The 16,772-nt window shown below is 39.8% G+C and overlaps 1 protein-coding gene across 1 annotated transcript in view; it reads left to right on the top strand.

Annotated features, from left to right (window-relative positions):
- Positions 1–15,468, top strand: part of SCAF8 (SR-related CTD associated factor 8) — an 87,972-nt gene extending 72,504 nt beyond the window's left edge. Inside the window, exon 21 of the mRNA XM_059469057.1 lies at positions 14,311–15,468. The gene's annotated coding sequence lies outside the window, so the exon portion shown is untranslated. The remainder of the gene's footprint in view (positions 1–14,310) is intronic.
- The last annotated feature ends 1,304 nt before the right edge of the window (positions 15,469–16,772 follow it).

The following is a 16,772-nucleotide window of genomic DNA, read 5'->3' as shown; positions in this document are numbered from 1 at the left end:
AACATACACAGTGCACTATCCAGTCTTTACATGTGATTGAGCATAAGAACAGACCTTTGCCTCTGTTTTCCTTGCTCTTCATTTTATTATTGTAATGGAGAGTAGTTAATAAATTCAATGCTTCTTAACAAAACAAACAAACAAAAAAACCAAAAAGTAAGAGACCTAAGAGACCTGTTGTGAATCCAGTAGTGTACAGGTGAAGTCACTTAAGGGTCTGCACACTCAGGCTTGCCGTTCTGTGAGGGATAGGACCTTTCACAATCTTTCTCCCTAATCTCTACTCCTCAACTCTTCTAAAAGCAGCAAAACTGGTGGGCCTCACTCCAGATATTCCCATCTGTCTTTCCCTCTCACTGTCATACTGGGGTTTCTGATCCTATTTTCTCAACCAGCTGGGAACAGCAGTCCTGTTGGTGGCTGGGATGGTTGGCCCTGCAATGCAGTAGCCTTGTCCTCCCTGGCAGAGATTTGGCATGGGTGGCTGCCAGCTGTCCCCATGGTGGGAATCTCTATGGTGCAAGCTCTTGGTGTGTCACCCCTTTTCCTGTGCATGCCATCTACCTTGTCTAGGTACAGCCTTGGTGACCAACCCTGCCTACTGCTTTTAGAGCTTGTTCAGCTCATTCTAACACATTCATTAACTCATTCCACCAGTAGCCCCACAGCAGTGTACACCTAAATAGTCTGGGTAAACCATTCCTGCGATAATACTCCTGTAAACCCCTGGAAAGGGCTATGGAAAGCAAAGATGGGGTAAAGGTATGACTGAGCATGAGCACTTTAAACAAGTAGAAGAGTATCCAGCAGTGACTGAGTGGGTGCTCTCTGCTACTTCCAGCCAATTGAATTAACCAGCTAAATGGATTTGAGACATTTATCCCTTGTCCTGCAGGCTCCATCCTTCCTGGCAAGCATCTTGAGACAAATGGCAGTCATTTGCATCATAGTATTCAGTCTCTGTGATGGAAAGCTGTGATCTGTGCCTGGTTTCTGTGGCTGAGCATGAGGCTCAGGACAGGTTCTCACACGGGATCACCTGGACTGTTCACCTGCTTTCAGGGAGAACCAAGCACACGTCTCATCTCCACATGGGTTTGTCTCACCACTGCCAGTGCTTCTTGTGACACCAGTACATGCAATGCCTGTGGATAACCTGCTGCCTGGCTCACTGGCCTCGTGTTAGAAAGCTTTTCTCCACAACTGCATACTAAGTCTTGTCTTCTGCATGATGAACAGGGAGAACAATTAGTTATCATCCTCTTCTCATAACAAACCTTTACATATTTTAAATATGTTATCATGTCTTCTTTCTAGACTAAACAATCTATTTCTTTCAACCTTCCATTCTTCTTCATCTGTTATCAATTTTTTGTGGCTTTTACCTGGATTCCCTCCAGCTGTCTCTTTGCTTCAACAGCCCAGTAGGCAGAGCTGGATATAGTAATGCAGTCAAGGCCTTGCCTCTGGTAATACGGGAAAAATAATTGTTTGATTTGCTTACAGTATTACTCTGCCTGTATATCAGGCTCCCTTTTTCTGCAAGTGGATAGCATCAGCATGCTGACTTTGGGTTTGCTTATAGATCACTATAACTCCCTTCAGCTCTTTCTGTGTTAATTTGTCCTTCTCATTGTGGATCTAATGCATTAATTTCAGAACATTTATCCAATTTACTGCAGTTATGGTGAGTTCTAGTCCAATCTTATAAACTGCTTGCAACCTCATGCAGTTTAATATATTGTATCAGATGCTACAAATCTACTTTACCACCAAAGTGTGAGATTGTCAAATATAAAAGGCATCAGATTTACAACAAGTTTGTTTTGAGAAACCTCATGAAAGACCTTTTTTTAATGATTGATAACAAGCAGAAGTTATGTAATAGGATGGAGTCAGACTTTTCTCTGCCTGTTACTGTCACAGCATATGATGACCTGTAGTCACTGGCATTTCAGCCACCAAAGGCAATGTTCAGGTGCTAAATTGATCTCTGCTGAGCTGCAGGGGATAGCAGCAGTATTCTCACTGGCAAAGTTTATTTTGAACTAGCAAGGTTGTTAAAAAAAAAAAAAGCAGCATTTCCTTTTCTAACACTATTACAGAATTTTTCTTACATTTTTCTATCTTTCTTTTCCCTGCATGTTTGCATGGTGAATTCTTTGCAGTTCTCCCAGCCATGTGTACTTACTGATACCTCTTAAATTACTCCTTTGGGGCTCTAAGGTAATTAATTATCTCCTGGTATAGCGCACTGCTCATTTACTGTGCACTGGGTTAATTTGCTGCTGTGCTTTAGTGCTGCCCTTCTGTAAACTAGTCCTCTCTTTTGAACTCTTTCCCCCTCTGGATTGCCTTTGCCTAGGGGTGTCCTTGATTAGTCTCTGAAGCTGGCTGTGGCTGCATTCCCTGTGCTTCTCAATACTGGTCTGCACTTTCTTTCCTAGGAATGATGAAATCTCATTTTATAATCACTTTGGTTTGATTTCCTTTCCATTACTAAGTTCTAAAAATGTTCTATGAAACTAGAGTTAAAACCAGAACACCCTCCCATGTCTTTTATGCCCTGCCAAATTACTTCTTCAGCAAATACTTGAGTGTGTTTTTCTTCAGGAGAAATAAAAGAGGTGTTAAATACCAAACTTTCTCCATATTCTAATTTTGAAAGTCTTCTGAGTTTTTGTATGCTTCCATGGAGAAGTGCTTTCATCTGCGAAGCCAACGGAAGACTGTTTCAAAGATTGTCTTCACTTCTTGAAGTAACCAGGGGCAGACTTTTATGACCTACAATCTAATCCTTTCTACAAACCAATTGTAGCTGAAAAACACAGCCTGACCTCAGAAGTCGAATATTGTTTTAAAACATATTCTGCAGCTTTTTAAAATACATCTGGAACATACTTCCTGAAGAAACTACAGAGGAGGATTCTGTGCCTCATCAATATAATGGCAACTACAAAGTGATGAGATAGAACCAGCTGTTTTGTCGTGTGTGTATATATATATATATATATATATATATATATATATCACACTACCCTTGGGATAGGCTGTCAACATGCAGTATAATACATATAATCTCTCCTGAGCAGTGAACAAAGCAGAGCTAAGACTGGCAGGATCTTCTACAACCTATGTAAATATTTTTAAAAAGAGGTGAACAAGATCCATCTTATATTGGTACATCACACAGTGAGGGGATTGGTCTCAGAGTGAAGACTTTATGGTTATTCTGTCTCTTACAGGGCAGATTGAAATCCTGCATCTGCAGCCCTTTTTTCCTTTAGGGAAGGATCTCTGTGGTTCAGCTATTTGAGTATGTTTCTTATTTTCTTTGTTTAAAAAATATTCTATAATAGTTATTTCAGACCTCTGCAAATGGATGACAAATAGCCACATTTTAGTTAAACCAGAATGTTCTTTAAAACCATTTCTTACCCTGCTTTCAATGCTATTTTAGTAGCTCTGTGGGTAACAACAGCATATTTCTTTCTTTGGAAGTTCCAAATACTAGAAATACTTTAGGGGAGTGATTTTGGTTCAGTTTGTATTCATACAGATAGGCTATATATCATGGGTGTTATATAATGCCTGTAATTTAAGAGTCCACAATGAAAACAAAACATTTATTATATTCGGAGACATTTCCAGGGAGTGAATAACTATGATTAAGTGAATAGGCCATTAGCTACCACTATTACAGCTCAAATGCAGCTGAAATAGCATTTATTTAGTGGTAAAAAACATTTGGCAGCACTGCACTTGCAAAAAAAACCCCCAAAACTTTACATTTGGAAAGTTCTCTACATTCCTAGGAATCTCCAAAGAAATGGTATTTAAAGGCACCAGACTCAATTTTCCTAGGCTGTAACTGTACAAGAAGTATACTAAGTATATAATTTAGGGGAATATTGCATTTTAACAATCTTATACCAACATATGTAAGAATTCAATAATCAAAGTAGCTGGGGGCATGAAGTTTTCTATGAATTAATTAAGCCTTCTTACTCCATTATCTCCATTTTATTGTACACATTTACTTCTGTTCAGATGCATTTGTTCTCTGCAGTACATGCCTTTTCACATTTGGATCACTGAGGAAATATGTTCTGCAATTAGAGAAAAAAATACATACCTCTTCATTTTAGCAGTATTACTAATGAAATAAAGATAGTAAGATTTTTCTGTTAGTGATATGAGCCAAAGAGCCCAGCCTAACAGATATGAAGTTATTTACAGTATTTTATTTGGGTTTTTTTAATGCTGTCTTGATATTGAAATAGATTGTTCTTTTTTGTATATCTTAAAAACCTTCTATTGCAATGGCTACTGAAAGCTTTGCTTACAGTAAGAGAGTTTTCCTTTGTGATGAATTTTTGTTCAAAACAAGAACCAGAGTATTTCTTCAAGGTATTATTAATGATCTTTAATATTAAATTTAATATTCTTGGCAGTTGAATCTGATCAGAAACTAAAGATCCTCTGAAGTTTATCTTCTCTGTCTCAAACAACTTTTAAATGTATTTCATGATTTCTGTAATGTCAGATCTCTTCAGAAATGCTGTTGATAGTTACAGTAAGAAGATATTTTAGTAATTTGAAGAATATTTCTGGTTTAAGTCCTTTGGTGAACAAGAATTATATGAATTTGGCTGTGTTGCTCTCTGGAAATCCTTGGCATCCAGAACAGGCTGCATTCCCCAGCTGACTGATTCTGATGGATAACTTTGTGTGGACTGGGTGGTCTGTGGTGGAGCTGAGGGGCAGACTCTAGCAATAGTGATTGTCTTTTTTTAGAAAAAAATACCGTCTCTTCACAACTGAAGCTGATTATTTTTTCCCATTTCTTGGAAAAAATAGTGTCTTTTGACAATTGTACACTTGAACAAGCTAAACATTTTGAAGAGCCTAATATTGAACTTCACAAGATTTTAGAAGTAGACATTTGCAAAAGAGATAATTTTAAAAGCAAAGGTATCAAGAGAATGCAACTACAAGTCTTTAAAAACAGATCAGTCTTTGTCAGGGCTAATGGAGAATAATGGTGATGGAGATGTTTCTCGATATGGAGAGTTCGGAACCAAAAGATGGGATCAGATAAAATAATAAGTTCTTGCTGATTGTGGTAATTGTTTATACAGAGCTGTTCCCATTGGGTTTTGCTAAGAGGCACATTACAAATTTTTTTAAGAGACAGATTTAAGCACACCAAAAAGTCTAAAATGTAATATGAGAGAAAGTTAAAATAAAAAACAAAAAAAACAGTTCATCCAGTTAACCTACCAGCATGGACTTAATAGTAGTAAGTTACTGGGAGACCATTGCTGGCATCACAGCAGTCTGTAATCTTCAACAGGTGTAGAGCCTTGGCTGTGCTCTGGAGCTCTGTCCCATAATGATTATCTGAGGTATTTTTATATGTTGTGGCATTTGATTGCAATAACTGAAATGAATGAGCAGTAACACCAATGTAGGTTGAGCCAATGTTTTTAGAATTTGTGGAGAGGCAGCTGACTAGAAAATGGAGTTAATGATCTGAAACAAAATGACCTACAGGAAGATTGTCTTCTGCTTATTTAATGCTGGACTGATCTACCATCAACACAGAGACATTTATAGAATAACAAGAGTATGGAAGTAAGAGGCATTTTGTTTACATAATCTATAAATTTTAATTAGGTTGCCAAAATAATTTTAGTTCCAGGCCCAACAAGGCAGAACCAGACTAGAATTACTGACTTTGTGATCAATAGCAGCTGAGGTCGCATAGAAACCACAAGTAATGGCAAATCATTACTTGGACCTAAAATAAGATTATTTAACTCATTAATTAAAGCTAAATATGAATAATTGCATTTAAAGGTAGACTGATATTTTCAAGCAATTTTTAGGATCTTTAAGAGAAGCTCCATGTTGTAAGGTTCACCTTTACTGGCTATTCATGCATTTCTAATTCACCAGGGACATAATTCCTGTACTGCAGCAACTGGAAACAGTACTGCCACTGCAAAGTGACAACTGTGAAGGGCATGTGGGGAGGCAGGCTAATGGTCACCAGTACATGGCTAAGACCAGGCAGAAGATACAATTGTTAGACAGCAGAGGGCACAAAGGAAATGCATTCATTCTGCAGATTGACAAAACAGATGGTGGGTACTTTTCATCCAAAGGGGATGCTGCAAGATTGGGATAAAATTTAGTAGTACAAATATGAAGTTGGGTGTTCAATGAAGTAAAGTTTCTACAATTACATTTTGGAGACATCAAAACAAGTGAGAATAAAAAAGTATGTTTATTAGTTATGAGATATTTCTGAGCCATTGGTGCATTGCGTAAAAAAAAAAAAAGGAAATGCTATCTTAGGACATATCAAGCAAGGTAACTCCAGCAGAGAAAGTGAAGTTATCAGTGTCTTAATCATAAAATTACTCAGGTTGGAAAAAGACCTTTAAGTTCATCAAGTCCAGCCATTAACCCAGTTCTGCCAAGTCCACAACTAAACGACGTCCCTAAGGACCAGTTCTACACGTCTTTTAAATACCTCCAGGGATGACGACTCAACCACTTCACTGGGAAGCTTGTTCCAGTGCTTGACAACCCTTTTCATAAAGAAAATTTTCCTAAGATCTAATCTAAACCTTCCCTGGTACAACTTGAGGCCATTTCCTTTTGTCCTGCCACTTGTTATATGGGAGCAGAGACTCATCTGACCTGGCTGCAATCTCCTTCCAAGGAGTTGAAAAGAGTGATGAGGTCCCCTCTGGGCCTCCTTTTCTCCAGGCTAAACACTCCCAGCTCCCTTAGCCACTCCTCACAGGACTTGTGCTCCAGACCCTTCACCAGCTCTGCTGCCCTTCTCTGGACATGCTCCAGCACCTCAGTGTATTTCTTATATTGAGGGACCCAAAACTGGACACAGGATTTGAGACGCAGCCTCACGGGTGCTGAGTACAGGGGGACAATCCCTGCCCTGCTCCTGCTGGCCACACCATTGCTGATCCAGGCCAGGATGCCATCGGCCTTCTTGGCCACCTGGGCACAGCTGGCTCATGCTCAGCTGCTGTCAACCAGCACCCCCAGGTCCTTTTCTGCCAGGGCACTTTCCAGCCACTCTTCCTCAGCCTGTAGCACTGCCTGGGGTTTTTGTGACACAAGTGGAAGACCTGGCACTTGGCTTGTGCCACTGGCTCAGCCAACTGGTCCAGCCTATGGGAGCATCCCTCCCTCTGTAGAGCCTTCCTGCCTTCCAGCAGATCAACATTCCCACCAAGCCTGGCGTCATGTTCAAACTAAGGATGTGCTTGATGCCCTCCTCCAGAACATCAATAAGGGTATTTAACAGAACTGGCTCCAGCACTTAGTCCTGGGGAATCCCACTTGTCACTGGCCACAAGCTGGATGAACTCCATCCACCACCACTCTGGGCCCAGCCATCCCGCCAGTTTTTAACCCAGTGAACAGTGCAGGAACTCCTGTCCAAGCCAGGAGCAGTCAGTTTCTCCAGGACAGTGTTATGGGAAATGATGTCAAAGTCCAGGTAGACAACGAGGACAGACCTTTCCTCATCCACTAAGCAGGCCATCTTGCCATGGACAAAACTGGTCAAGCAAGACCTGCCTTTCACAAAGCCACAGTGTCTGAGTCTAATCCCCTGGTTGTCCTGTACATGCCATATGGCATGTACAGGCACTCAAGATGAGCTGGTCCATGACCTGCCCCAGGACCAAGGTCTGGCTGAGAAACCTCTAGGTCCCTGGATTCTCCTTTCAATCCTTCTCATGGTTGGGCATCACATTTGCCAACTTCCAGCCATCTGGAACCTCACTGGTAAACCAGAACTAGTGATAAATGATGGGAAGTGGCTTGCTGAGCACTTCTGCCAGCACTTTCAGTATCCTTGAATGGATCCCATCCAGCCCATAGACTTTTGTCTGTCTAAGGGGTGTAACAATTTTCCCTTGGATTAAGATGCTTCATTCTACTCTCTGTCCCTGTCTTGCAGCTCAGGAGTCTGGGTATCCTGAGAACCACTGGTCATTCTATTAAAGACTGAGGTAACGACATTAAGTACCTCAGTCTTTTCCTCATACTTTGTGGCTATATTTCACCCCACATCCAGAAAAAGATGGAATTTCTCCTTAAGAAGCATTTTTGCTGTGTTTTGTAGCTGTAGCCAGATTAAGTTCTGGTTGGGTTTGGGCCCTTCTAATTTTCTGTCTGCATAACCTCACAAGATCCTTGTAGTGATCTGGACTTCTCTGCCCCTTCTAAGGATTATAGACTTTTCATTTTCTCCTGAATGCCAGCTGAAGCTCTCTGTTCAGCCAAGCCCATCTTGTTTCCTGACAGCTTATCCATTGAGATGTGGGGATGGCCTGCTCCTGGGCCTTTAAGATGCTTTGGGTTTTTTTAAGAATGTCCAGCCTTTCTGGATTCCTTTGCCCTTCACAGCTGCCTTCCAAGGGACTCTGTCAATCAGTCTCCTAAACAGAACTTTGTAGGATAAAGTTTCATCATTCATGTTCCGGCAAGATTAAATCAAAAAGTGGAAGACACTGAGAAGCAAGCTAGGGAAAGAACAGGAAAGCAAGAGGATGTTAGCAAGAGGATGCTAACAAATGTTGACTTAACCCTATAAAAGGAAATTTGGGAAAGAGATTGAATAGAGTCTCTCTAACCCCCTCCAAGAAGAGCACACCCAAAAAAAGAGAAAATATCTTTATTGTGAAAACAAGCCTCACAATTATAAATTGATCATAAAAATGCAGGCTTCAAATCAGGAAATAATTATTCTAGTCATCAGAGCAATGAACTTCAGGAACAGTAAGTAAAAAGATGTTAAAAAAAAATTAGGATACATCTTGGCCAGTTAATGCAGTTAATGGAATGGAATGGGAGAGGCCTGCATGCTGAGACCTTTCAAATACCCCTACTTTGTACCCTTTCTATTCCACATAGTAAAGGGCTATGGACTATTTTTGCATGCTCCAGAGTTTGCTGTCAGGAACCAGAAGCTCATAGGTATTCAGTTAAAATTAAAGTTAAAAAATTAAGAGACTCCAGTTGTGAGAGAGAAGAAAAATCCTGGTGGTTTGATTTGTCTCAGAATTGCCACAAGCCATCAGTGTGTTACAGCCCTGACAAACACTAGAGAGGTCTAAGAGCTTCCATTCCATTTCAGGGTAGGGTTACTGACTGGGGCTTCAGCTTGCTTCCTCCATGCTGCTGGAAGCCCAGCCAGGAGTTCCTGCTTTGAGAAGAGTACAGGGAGCTGCTATGTCCTGCTGGCATACAATTTATTAGCCAATTCCAGCTGATACTCAGTGATTGTGCAATGGCTTTTTATTTGCTTTGTCCCAGTGTGCCCATTTAGAGGCGCACACCAGCCCCACAGCCAGGAGGCAGCAACGTCCAACCCATCCAGCGACATCTTGGGTGAGAGAGGCGCTGGTGCCGAGCACTGCCCTCCCAGTGGCTCACACCGGGGCAAAGCAGCACTTTGGGACAACTTCTGTTCTCTGGGACATGGACAGCAAACAGCTCCCTCAATCAGTCACAGGCTCCTGCAAGCTGAAGAGGTCCAGGTTGTTTTAAGGCTTCTCCTGCAGGACTGATGCAGCGTGGCTGCAGTCACACTGTCGGCTCCCAGCTCTCCCACGGTGCCTGTGACTGTTGTGGGGATGCTCTCGCTGCCAGCTCAGGCACCAACCCACTCCGAGCTTGTCCTCACAGCTTCACAGCTTCAGTGCATACCAAAAGGGTTTGCTTGAAGTGCCCCTGCTGTGTTTATAGATGTGCCTTTGCCTTGAAGCAAACCAGAGGCATTCCTGCAGTCGAGCTCAGCTGCGGAGAGATTAAGGCTGTTCTTCATTAACACCTTGAAGTGTTGTTTGCAGTTTCCAGCTCGCACCATCTGCCATTCCATAGCCACACCAATGAACACTGTTTGGCTTGAATGTAGATGAAGTGCTCTAGCAAGTATGTCAAGAGTTGGCTCATGATCAAGTTTCAGTCATGTAAGTGTGTAGGCATACCCCCAAACAAACTTAAATCTTTCTCTCCATCATGGCAAGGCAGAGCAGGATAACTGTGTCAGCCAGCAAAGCTGGAGGACAGTATATTTGGATGTTTCTTGTCATGCAAATGCCAAATATTCAAAAATTGTGCCTTCCAAGGTTATGAGACTGGCTTTAAAATAGTGTAATCTTAAAATAAAGTCTCTAGAAATCCATTTCATCTGCTTTTCTCAGATTCTTTTGAGCCTATCAGCACCTAAAAATCACATTTTTTCACATTTTCATCTATGAGCATAGAAAAATGAACTAAAAAATGAAAACTATTCATGCAGGAACAACTCTCTTCAGAAGGAAAAGCTTCACAGAAAAAAACATTGTGGAGCTCACTCTCTGGAGCTGATAACACTGGATTTGACAAAGCCAGGGACTGAATTGCCAAAGTTTGCACAGCTGTAAGAATGATATAGTTCAGATTTCAGAATTCTTGCTGACAGAAGATACATATGGAGTGAAAAACACCAGGTATAGATTACCTGAAAGGAAGGGAGGAAAGTAAAAAGGCCAGAGGGAGCTGCAGTTGTCTTGTGCCGTGCAGTACAAGCATCTTCAGTCACACACCAGGGAAACTGCTTCAAGGCTGTGAAATTCTTCCTTCAGCCCAGAACTCACCCACTCCCAAAAAAGAATACTTGATGCCAGCCTGGATTTTGGAGGACTGGCAACTGGATTGTCACTTGGTACCCTAATCAGGTCTTACCTACAGAATGCAATGTGCCACTGGACTGTTCATTTCTAACTGATATCACTTACACCACCATATACAGTGCAGAAAAGCTTTGAAAGTCCTTCAGATTTTTGAATCATGTTAGGTAGGATTTTTTTCCAATGGTTTTACATTGCTTTAAATTACACACTGCTTGCGTTTAAAGTATGCACTACTGTTTTAAGCAGATTCATGTGGTTATTAAACTAGCTAATTCTTGTTAATTTAAAAATACACTTCTAAATAAATTCTCTAGAGTTTTAGAGACTTTGTTAATCATTGTAATTAAGTATAGTTTAAATTTAGCACATTGTAACTTCACTTTATATCCCCAATGACTTGATGATATCAAGACTCAAAGGTATACTCTAACACTTAATATTTACCCTTTAATTTGTTTTAAAAATGATTTATAGGAATACTTTTGTATACAGATACAGAAATAACATAGCAATTCAAATATTGAACATTACTGCAATTTCTTCCCCTAATACTCCTTAGGCTGAGTCATAGAAAACACTCTGATAATTTTCAAGTTTCCTCCTGCCTCTTCATAAATGACAGCACAATATATACAAAACATCATATGACGTTCCAAATGTTATTATTATCTTGATAGAGGCTTCTCTAACATCAGGGACAAGGGCTTCATAATTTAATTCAAGTATTGTAATAATCAGTATTCGCATAGTGTAAAGCTTAAGACATCTGACCTCAAGGAACAAACAGATTGAGGTTTGTCATTATCAGTAATCTAGTCTTTAACCACAAATTTTCACTGGAATTTAAAGTCAGTTAAATTATGTAAGTTCTATGCTGCTTGCTAAAATGAGGAAATTTTGCACTTTCTATTAATCTCTATTTGATAACTGCAGTCTTAATTACCCTGAGTGTTACTACTTTTCCCCCTGTCAGCCAACACAGGAACGTTGCACTGTTTAAAAACAGACTCCTGTTTCTCCTTTTGAAAAGAAGGCGTGGGACTCATCTCACTTTACTCTTGCCATACATCTACACTGCAGAGCTGACTGCTCTGTCTCTGCAGCACAGTGAGCGCTCTGCAGTGCGAGTCACACACCCACACACCTCTCATGGCTGCTCCTGCCACCTGTGTTAGGCACTTAGGCAAGCGTGGCACAAATTCTCCTGCCATCACTGACTGGCTCCAGATAGCTCTGGTTGGATACTTAGGCTTGCCATGGATTGCAAAGAGAACAATGATGATCTTTTAAGACAGGAGTCACCATGACACATCTCTCCATGTCAACAAGCCATCAGCTCTTCTGGCCCTGAGCAAGATGCTGCCTGGACTTTCAGTAACGCTTCTGACTGAATACTTTGTCTCTCTTTCCCTGTCACTGTTAGCAAAGTCTTGACTTTCAGAGATCCTAGCCCTTTTGACAAAAAGACAAAAGTAATTCTGGTATCTGTATGTCTAAAATTCTTGATAAAAATCCCCTAAATCTCTGTAATTTATAACCCCTAGAGCTGTTCTCAGTAAGGAGCAGACATCTGCTTTGTCTCATTTTCAGGACATCTGACTTCCTGTAAAAAGCAGGTGTTTTTTGTGGGATTTCTTCTCTGTCTTGGCAGTCAGACAGCAGGCTGTACATCATGAGCAGTCAGGTTGGCTCACCTGTCCTTTATCCTCTTTCCTTATTTTCCACTGGAGAAAACTGGAAGTATTTGTGTGTACTCTTTATGCTGCTGTCTCTCTGTCACCATGTATCTTTCAGAGGAAGTCAGTCTTACTTTTCTTTCACTGGAAATCCAGTGGGATATTCCCTAAACATCAAATTAAATTTTGTGTTAATTGAAGGTGGGCTTTGTGTTGTATTTCAGCTTCTGCTGGCCTCCAGTTCCTCCAGTCAAGAAAGAGCTGGGGACTCTGTTTCCACCTTGGAGAGCAAGTTATTTCACATTTCTGAGTAGCACAGATGGCACAAACAAAATATATCATAGAGTGAAAAGTAGAAGTGGTCTGCTAATAATCTAAATTAGGTTAGGAAGAGTGATCTGTGCCTCCTGTATTTGTGGAATTGTCTTGTATCTTCATAAAGATTAATATAAATGGTAACCTATTCTTTGCAAAGCTCAGTATCACTGGTCCTGTTGGTCTCAACAGTCTTTTTCAGTATGTTTCTTATCAAGATATCTTTTGCAAGATAAACAATAATTTTGTGGTCTAGAGTTTTGTGAAGCTGTGCAACTGATTTGTTTCTAAACTGTAGTGGTATATGTTTCTTATTTTCTCAGTGGAATGTTTCATTGAACAAAATTCAATTTTAAAAGGCTGTGAAACAATTCCAGTAGTCTAAATTGAACAATATTTCAATAAAGCACATACTTCATAAAAGTAGCCATATAGATGTGAAATCAATTGCTAGGAAGACTGTGTTATCACTTGAAATCTTCTTTCCATAATGGTTCTATTTTTTCTATTTTCAAACTTTACATAATTCTTCTTGAAATATGTTTGCTTGTATTAGCAGATTTATTTAAACAAGACTGTATGGTAAAATATTTCAGTTGTTACTGTTCTTGTGTGGTAGGGAAACTGGGCTAGAATAAATTATGATGATGTGAGTGCATAAATTATTTGGAAACCATATACAAGGAATAGTTCTCAATGATACTCTGTTTAGTAGAGTTTTTCAAGTGTTTTTTCCTTGTTCCAGTAATATTCAATATTCTCACTGATGGTTTGGATGAAAGGTTACAATGTACACTTAATTCATAGAGCAGAACAAGCCTTTTGGAATGCCAAGGGAGGGGATAATCACCTTCCAGAGGTACCTCTGCCTCTCTTACATTTTCTGCAACAAATATATATTGGAGGTGTATTCTTAGTTTTTCCTATCTCCGTCTGTGATACTAAAAGTTTGATTTTCTTGGACTTCACTGAGGACTATCTGAAAAAATTCTAATTGTCAGAAAATCAGAATAGATAATGTAGAGGGCTCTTTTGACCCTTGGTTCTGTGAAGCCAATTCAGTGAGTCATTTATGAAGCTTTTACAGGTGTTACTAATACATAATGGACATGACCAATATGTGTTAGAGGTAGTTCTACAACAAACTCATATAAGCCACTTATTAACCTGTTGGATTCTTGCTCATTGTTTGTTAATCCTTTACTCTGTATCTTGTGTACAGTGTGTGAGAGAGACACATTAGAGTGTGTAATATAGGACTTTAATCTAGAAAATCTGCTATACAAAAATAATTTTTACAAGGATAGTATTATACTGACATTTTTAAAGTACTAAGATACTGGACATTTATTTTTTAGATAATGGTATGGTTGATCCTGGATAATGTTTTAGGAACCATACAGAATAAGGCCTTTCTCCCTCATAAGCATTGTGTGGCTAACAGAGAGACTGTAAACTTAATCCCAAATATTTTCTTAGTGAAGCATTTACTATTGCATGGCTGAAAAAACAAAAAGTCTCGTTTATAGGACTTTTTAAAAATGGGAATTAAACTCCAGCAACCAGTGATGACTAGCTATTGTTCCTTTTGTCAACAGGCAAGATGAAGGAAGTTCTGGCAGCTTACCATGTCCCGGGCTCTGCAGAGCTAAGTGAGAAGTGCTCCCAGTTCTAGCACGCATCACATCCCATCGACCTTGGGTCTGGAGTGCCAGAAGGATCCCAGCGCTGCGCTCGGAGACGGCTCTGAGCACCTCAGTACCCCCTTCTTGACAGAACCCAGGGATGGCAATATTACACACCAGTAGTACCTGTCTGGGGCAGGTTTAATTTTATAAATTAAAACAATAAACTCTATGAGTTTCTAGACCATATTTGTGCTGTTGAGGATGATCTGCTCAGATGAACAGTTTTGCATCCATCGAAGAGACAGGTTCTTCTGCTGGACCAGAAGATGACAGTGGACTGTATATTGTAACTAATATCATTTGTAGCATCTCCTAGTGCAAATAATTGAAGAAGGTGGCAAGAAAATCCTGTGAGGAATAAGACATGCTCTGTTTTGATCTACAGATTTTATAAAAAGTTTTGTTTTTTTAAAGATAACCACTTTTAGATAACACTATGTGTGCAGTCTATGTGCAGCTCTTCACTGTGGCTATCTGTATTCCAGAGATGATGAATGCCTTGTAAGACACCTCAACTTTTTAAAATTTGTGATTAATCCTTAAATTATGAGATTATAATGGAAAACTAGAAAGAAAAACTTCTAGGGTTTTTATTTGACTGGTTGTCTCCAATTACATCCCATTACTTCTCCTAAAAGGAGAAGGAAAAGGCAGGAAGTAGAAATGAACTACAAAACCCCCCACATTGCATTTCTTCTTTTGGCATATGCACCTATCTAAATGTGTGTTTGATCTAATATCCAAGGAGAGGGAAACAGCTAAAAGTTAGCTGAGCCATCACACAAAAGGTCTGTGGTTTTGAACAGTATTTGCTAATTTTGTCTCTTGAATAGCTATAGAAAAGAAGGAATATGTATATGCCCCAACATATGTGAAAAGGACATACTTGCCATTCCTTTATTTATTTTTGCTCTTTCAAAAATTAAAGTGTCAGATATTTGGAATGCTGTAGTCTGTGGTCTCTTTACATTTGTTTAGTGAGAGCCTTTCAGCAAAATCATTCCCATTACAGTGTAACTGCATGGTGACCACAGCTTTGGGCCTGTATAATAAAGATCTAAATTGAAATTTTTTTTCTCAGCATTTTCTCTATTTTTATGTTGTATCTGCGAGTCCTTAATTGGAGTCCTGCTCATTGCTGTGCCTGGAAGATTTGGCAATATTTTTAGGAAGAAATGTATTTGTGTGGTTGAACCTCCTTCTCCTTTGTATTATTATTTACAACAGATTAGAGGACAGATACAAAAAGTTAACAAATCAAAAGAGACGCTTAAATTCAATTTGCACATGATCCCCCGGGACAATAAGGAGATCAGGCTCTTTGCATTCTTGATTTAAGGCCATGCTCAAGTATTTGGCATCTGGTCTCTATTAATTGGTAATCCTACAAAGGTATTGGAGGAAAAAGCTGCAGAAAAGTTGAGTCTAAGCTAGCTTTGATTTGCTGTGTGTGATATATTGTGCTGAACACACAGCTGTGCTGTACAGCACAGTTCAAAAGCCAATCAGATACTTTTTACTTCCTCCTTCTTATTTTCTTCTCCAAAGACAAAATTTTAAATTATAAAAATATTCATCATGTACCAATGAAGTTTGTGTGAGCAAAAACTGCTCATGGCATTTCAAAAATAAATGTGGTCCTGACAAGGCTATCTTAGCCATGCTGCATTTGGTTTGTCAACAAACAAGTGTTTGTCCCACTATGGTTAGCTCATAGCAAATATCTGTATTCCTATCAACAGAACACCTCAGACTTTCAAAATCTTTTAGTTGGTCATCACTATTATCCTTTATGTAGCTGCATGTGGATGTTGGAGTGCTTACTGCAGTGGCATCCATACCAGTGCGTTTAAACACTGGTTTTATGTGTTTAAAATTAAAAAAATAAAAAAAAAAATAGGGGCAGACAGCAGCGTCTCAGAGCTGCTGATCAATTTCAGCTAATCTAAAGCTGAGCTCCTGCTCACCTTCTGCCCTGCTCACACCTTCCCACAACCTGCCCCTCAAAGAGCTGCACACCTAAGAGGCTTCCTGGTGTGACTGAAAACATCCTTGTGTAAGAGTTTAGCTCATGTGCCAGCTCTGACAGCAGGGAGAGGGTGGGAAGGAACACCTTTTAATCAGCAGTTTAGTTGTAGGTTGGCTTCTGCTGATAGAGCACCCACATCCTCAGGTGCCTCTGTGAATTAACTGTTCTTATTACCTTAACTTTCTGTTTCAGGACATTGCTTGCCTGTGGCTAAAAGATGTTCCTTGATTCAGTAACACCACAAGGAAAATAAAGCACTGGAAAATCCTTAGAAAATAATATTAATGGTGTCTTTAAAACTATTTGTGCAGTGGCAGTATTTGTGGTACCAGAAAAATACAAT

The sequence above is a fragment of the Ammospiza nelsoni genome, chromosome 3 (assembly GCF_027579445.1).
Source record: "Ammospiza nelsoni isolate bAmmNel1 chromosome 3, bAmmNel1.pri, whole genome shotgun sequence".
Lineage (NCBI taxonomy): Eukaryota > Metazoa > Chordata > Aves > Passeriformes > Passerellidae > Ammospiza > Ammospiza nelsoni.
The sequence above is the reverse complement of the archived record's forward strand: the minus strand, read 5'-3'. Positions and strand labels throughout refer to the sequence as shown.